General features: G+C 36.2%; 1 non-coding gene across 1 annotated transcript; it reads right to left on the bottom strand.

Moving 5' to 3' along the window:
* Nucleotides 1–1776: 1776 nt before the first annotated feature.
* Nucleotides 1777–1883, bottom strand: LOC128284887 (small nucleolar RNA R71). The gene has a single exon (XR_008275307.1). It is a non-coding gene; the product is annotated as a small nucleolar RNA R71 (small nucleolar RNA).
* Nucleotides 1884–6573: the final 4690 nt, after the last annotated feature.

The raw sequence follows: 6573 nt of genomic DNA, 5'->3' as shown, positions 1-6573 counted from the left end.
TGTGTCACAAGGGCGTGTCCCTACCGAGCCCAAGTTGAGTCCAATTCGGAAAAAGGCTAATTTTGAGGGCTTCTAGGCATCCCAAAGCCTATAAATACACCCTAGAGGAGGAAGAAAAGGGAGGTGGAGAATAGGGAGTAAGGAATTACTCTACGGAAGCTGATTGATCTATCTCAAAAGCCAGATTCATCATCAAGACTGAAGATCTCTTCTCAATTTCCCTTCAGGAGTTTTGGGTTTTCTTTATGTTTTGTATTTATTATTCTTCTGAGATGTTTTCTTATTTAGTTATGAACTAAAACCCTTAAATACCTAAGGGGAACGAAACCTAAGACGAATCTTGTTATTATTTTTTAAATCGTATGATAAATATTTAACTTGTTCTTAATTATGTGTTCTTAATTCTTGTTTTGATATCCCAAGATACCAATTCAAGATAAGCTCTTATTCAGAGGAGGAATAGACCCTGGCTAAGAGTAAATTTATCATAATTAAGCGGAGTTGATTGCACGCCTAGAAATAGGGTGACAAGATTTTGTCGGATTAGGGTGAAACCTAATAAGGGGATCCATAGATCGAGTTAATGCAACCCTAGAGTGTTAATTAGAGAAAAGTCTCGGTTATTCAATCTAGGGATTAGACGTTATTAGTCTTGAATACGGATAATAACATAACTTAGGGATCTCTACGGAACAAGTTGAATGAATAAATCATCCGATTCGGAGCCAGAATAACAAGGAAAGTCTAGGTGGATTTTTCCTTAGGTATTGTCTTAAGTCAATCGATTTTCCCCAAAAGCAATTCCCCAATTCTTTTCTTTGTGCATTCTTAGTCTAGATAATTAGTTAATTAAAACAAAAACCTCTTTATTCTTAGGCTAGATAATAAAAAGACAGTTATTACTAGTACTTTTAGTTCCTTTGGGTTCAACAATCCGGTCTTGCTAAAACTATACTACTGTTCGATAGGTACACTTGCCTACATCGCGAGAATAGTTAGTTCAAGAATGAGTAATTATAAATATTTAAACCTATCATGAAATAACGGGACCAAGTTTTTGGCGCCGTCCGGGGAACTGAAATATTAGGAACGCTCAATTTTTATTACTTTAGCCATTTATTTTTATTGCAATTTAATTTAATTTTATTATCATTATTATTTATTAATTTTCTTTTTCCTTCTCTTGGCAGGTTTTTATAGTTTATGACTAGAAGAAATCCGTCAGGACCATTACTTGTTGACGAAGAAATTGATCGTACAGTTCACAGAACTCAAAGAGAAATAAGACGAAGCTTACGATACACAGAGAACGAGCAAGAAGACAATACTCAACCCCCAATTGAAGAGATGGCTGAAAACCAAGGCAATCAGCTACCTCCTGCAATTGCGGCTAATCAAAATCCTGCTCCACACACTATGTATGATTATGCTAAACCTTCTTTAACAGGAACTGAATCTAGCATAGTTAGACCTGCTGTAGCTGCAAATACTTTTGAATTAAAACCTAACACTATTAAAATGGTACAGTAATTTGTTCAGTTTGATGGTTTGCAGGATGAAGATCCCAACGCTCACTTAGCAAACTTTCTGGAATTTTGCAATACATTTAAAATCAATGGCGTTTCTGATAATGCCATTCGTCTTCGGTTATTCCCTTTTTCATTAAGGAACAAATCTAAACAGTGGTTGAACTCGTTACCACGAGGGTCAATTACTACTTGGGAACAAATAACCGAAAAATTCTTACTAAAATATTTTCCGCTGGCTAAAATGGCTAAATTACGTAATGATATCTCTTCTTTTGTGCAGATGGATTTAGAAACACTCTACGATGCATGGGAGAGATACAAGGATCTTTTGAGAAGGTGCCCCCACCATGGGTTACCACTTTGGCTTCAGGATCAAACATTCCATAACGGCCTGAATCTTTCGACTCGACAAATGGTTGACGCAGCTGCTAGCGGAACCATCAACAATAAAACGCCAGAAGATACCTATGAGTTTATAGAGGAGATGTCACTAAATAATTATCAATGGCAAGTCATGAGGACAAAGCCAACGAAAACAACCGGTATTTATAATGTCGATTCGGTCACCATGATCTTTAATCAGGTAGAACTCTTAAATAAAAAGATTAATGGTTTTCTTAGGCAAATGGAGGTGGAACAAACCATTCGGAATACCAATCTTATAGCCATAACATGGATAACGAGCAATTAAATTGCATGGGTAATAATCATCGACCTCAAAACAATCCATATAGTAACACTTATAATGCAGGTTGTTGGGACCACCCCAAATTCTCGTGGGGCAGTCAAGGAAATCAAAGACCACAACATCCTCTGGGCTACCAACAACCACCCTACCGGCAGGAAAAGAAGCCAAACCTTGAAGAGATACTCTCCAAGTTTATTTCAGTGTCAGAAACTCATTTTCAGAACACTGAGACAGCACTTAAAAATCAAAAAGCGTCGATCAAAGGGCTTGAAACTCAGATAGGCGAGCTTTCCAAACTAATCTCCAAACGACCACAAGGTAGCTTGCCAAGTAACACTGAACCCAACCCAAGGGAACAGCTCAACGCAATTAATATCCAAGATGACGAAGGAGTCGTTGAGCCTGAAGCAGAACCGAGGCAAGAAACAGTGGTAAGCAAGGGTAAAGGTGAGGTAGATCAAAATACAAACAAACCAATGACTATCGAATATAAACCTCGTGTGTCATACCTCAACGCGACAAGGAAAGACCGCTCAGATGAACAATTTGGTAAATTCCTTAAACTCTTGAAAAAATTACATATTAACTTACCGTTTATTGAAGCTCTACCGCAGATGCCAACGCAATGAAATTTTTAAAAGAGCTTTTAGTAAATAAACGGAAGTTGGACGCGGTGTCGCATGTGGAGCTAAATGTAGTTTGTACGGCTATCCTCCAAAATAAACTACCCAACAAACTAAAAGATCCAGGGAGTTTTATGATTCCTTGCTTAATTGGTAGTTTAGATGTTAATTATGCATTAGCTGATCTAGGGGCTAGTATCAACGTCATGCCTTACAAAATGTTTAAGCAACTAGGTTTCGGGAAACCCAAACAGACTAGGATGAGCATCAATTAGCAGATAAAACTATAAGATTCCCTAGGGGTATTATTGAAGATGTGCTAGTTAAAGTAGATAAATTCATATTTCCCGTTGACTTTATTGTTCTAGACATAGAAGAGGATAGCAACACTCCCTTAATCCTAGGAAGGCCCTTTTTAGCAACTGATAAAACCATCATTGATGTTGGCACAGGTGAACTCACACTCCGAGTGGGAGACGAAACAATCACCCTTCAAGCTTGCAATTTTGGCAAAACATTAGGAATTAAAGGTGATCATCTAAACCATTCTACTAAACCTAACAATATGGTGCCACCTACTTTACAGAAAATGAGTCTGAAGGAAGCACATAAGTCGTTCTCAAGCAATAGTAGAGGACCTGTTCATGAAGATCGAAGACTACAAATCGAGGATCTCGATGAATGGCAGACGCACAAACCAAGAACACCAGACAAACCAAAACTATGCCAAAACGAGCCCGATACCTCTCTAAATCAACTTAAGGTTGGTGATAAGGTCTTATTAGATGTCGTGGATCCCCACATTGTCACTACCACACCGAGTGAGGAATCCCTCTTACGGTACTCATTATTTTTCCATTCGGTAGGATGGAGGTGAGTCATCCCAAGTTCGACACTTTTAAGGTAAACAACACCCAATTAAAACCTTATTTTGATGAGATTGATAGTAGGAATGAGGAGTATAAACTCCTTGAACCACCATGATTATTCAACGGAGAGGTAAGTCGAGCTTAAACTATAAATAAGCACTTCTCGAGAGGCAACCCGAGCACTAACAATATTAATCTCTTTAAATTTTGGTACCTAACTCCTAACTTACTAATAGAAATCTTGAATACAGGTGTTTCCACAGAGACACGGCCAAGCACACAGGCGTGCTTAAAGCCGTGTGAAAACAGGGCAAAAGATTTCCCCAACACGGGCTACGATTAAACGCCACGGCCGTGCGATATGGCTGTGGTCGAGCCTCCCAAAATAACACGGGCGTGCGACACGCCCGTATAGAAGACCCGTGGTTGAAACTGAGAAACTAGCACGGGCGTGCGACATGCCGGTGTCTAACACCCGTGGTCGAACCTGTTAAAAGAACACGGGCGTGGGGCTTGCACACACGGACGTGGGAGAAGCGAATGAAGCTAGACAAGGCCGTGCAACACAGTTGTGTGAACCCACACGCCCGAGGAACAAGGGCGTGTACTAAATGTCAGACGCGCCCAAATTTGAAATTCGCGAATCACACAGGCTGAAATTGGGGAACACGGGCGTGTGTCATGGCTGTGTGCTCCAAAATCTATAAATACCCTGCACTATCCACTTTCTTCTCCATTCAAAAACCCTAAACCTAGCCGCTACAACTCCACACGGCCCCCCTGCCACTCCCATGCGCCGCCTTCAACTTCATTTTTGACACTCAATCTCTCTCCCTTAACGTTTGTTTACTCCTTTCACTTCTATTTTTCTTATCACTAATGCTTATTATTAGCATAATCTTCATTGCTTTTGAACTATTTTTCATTTTGCTCATAATTTTATCATTAGTTTGCATTCTTAAGTTAGTTATTATACATGACATGTTAAATTAAGTGATTAGGAAAACTTCAAACCCATGTTTTTACCATGCTTATTCTCATGATATTTCCATGCCAATGCCTCTCATGAAATTTGTATTTTTCAATTATTTATCATACGTTTCATGTTGTTAGGAAAGCTTCATTCTTTTGTCTTACACATGCCATTACTACATACAATGATAAGGTCACAAAATTATTATATTAGTTATGTTTGGTTGTGGCTGAAAGTCTGCGTTTTAGTTGAAAATTGTATTCCTTTTACTTCGACCACTCATCAAGATGACTTGATGATTCTAATCGCATGTACCATGTCATCGTCACGAGGAAAGAAAACCGCCGTACCAGCCTCAAAGAAGAGGAAGGGAGCTGTAATATCTTGAAAATTTTTACAGTAAGATATTATCCTTGATATAGTAAAATAAGGAAATAGAGTGACAAAAAGGGAAATTTTGAGTTATGTCAATATTGAGAAGTATATTATGATATATTAATTCAAGAAAGGACTAAATTGTAAAAGTAAAAAAAGTTTTATTGCACAAGAGTAAATACTCAAAATTTGAGGGGTTAAAGTGTAAATATGAAAAAGTTGAAGGACCAATAGTGTAAATATTTTAAGAGTGGAGTGATCTAGAAACTAAGGAAAATGGATGAATTAGGACCAAATTGAATAGGTGAAGAACTATGAGAGACTAAATTGCAATTTTACCAAATTAAATGATGACTAAAGAATGGAATTTTAAAAGATAATAAAGGGCAAAATGGTCAATTGGAAGAGAGAGAAATCTAGAAAGTAATGATGATGTTGATGATATTTTATGATTATTTAATTAGATATATATTATTTTAATGAGATATTTTATTATTTTATTATATTTCATTATTACTTTATTATTAATTATTTAGTATAAAAGGAAGGAAATATGAAGAATTTTCATCATCTTTCCATGCATGCAACCAACATTAGAAGAGAAGGAAAAGAAAGAAATTTTCTTTTCTTTACAATTTGGTCCTTCCACCAAAAATTCACCATTTTCACCTAGAAATCAAAAGAATTGCCATAGCTACTAAGAGAGAAAAATGTTAAGGAGACCAAGGGGAGTTAGAATATCAAGTTGGATTCAAGAAATAGAAGTTAGAGGAGAGAGAAAATCAAGTTAAAGATTAGTATCAATAGAACAAGGTAAGTATATCAAGATTTCAATATGTTTTAAGTTTGTTATTATTGACAAAGCATGGAAATAATGTTATAGTAGAGTTTTCTTACATAAGGTCCTATGTTCTTGATATGTTAGTGAAGAGAAAATAAGAGAAAGTGATGAGAAATAGTGTAGAAAAAGAAAATAAGGGTGTTATAACATGGTAATTAATATATTGTACTAAAACAGTTTTGGACAAAGACGATAGTCTAATTTTGAAAAATCATCAAAAATTGTAGAAATATAATTATAGGATGAATAAAATATGAAATGAAATCTTATTAAGTCTAGTTTCTTATAGACCAAATTATTAAGTAATGGAATTTTAAATCATGAAATATGATGAATTTTGTGAGACAAGGTCAGAATGATTTCGGGTTCCCCTATTCTGACTTTGTAAAATCATAAAAAAATGGATAAAAATAATTATGGGATTAAATTTATATTTTTAGAATCCTGAATGAGTCTATTTTCAAGAGAAACAAATGGGAACATCATTCGAATTCTGTATGAGGAGATAATTGATTTTTAGTGAAGAAGGGTCGGAACTGTCAAACAGCAGAACAAGGGAGACTTCAATGAATAAATTGTATTAATTGGCCCAACCAAAATTATGAAGTTTTTATGGTAAGAAGACATATGCGTTTAGTTTCTGGAAAAATTTATGGATCTTAATTTAGAGTTATA

Source organism: Gossypium arboreum, chromosome 11, assembly GCF_025698485.1.
Source record: "Gossypium arboreum isolate Shixiya-1 chromosome 11, ASM2569848v2, whole genome shotgun sequence".
In the NCBI taxonomy this organism is placed as follows: domain Eukaryota; kingdom Viridiplantae; phylum Streptophyta; class Magnoliopsida; order Malvales; family Malvaceae; genus Gossypium; species Gossypium arboreum.
The sequence above is the reverse complement of the archived record's forward strand: the minus strand, read 5'-3'. Positions and strand labels throughout refer to the sequence as shown.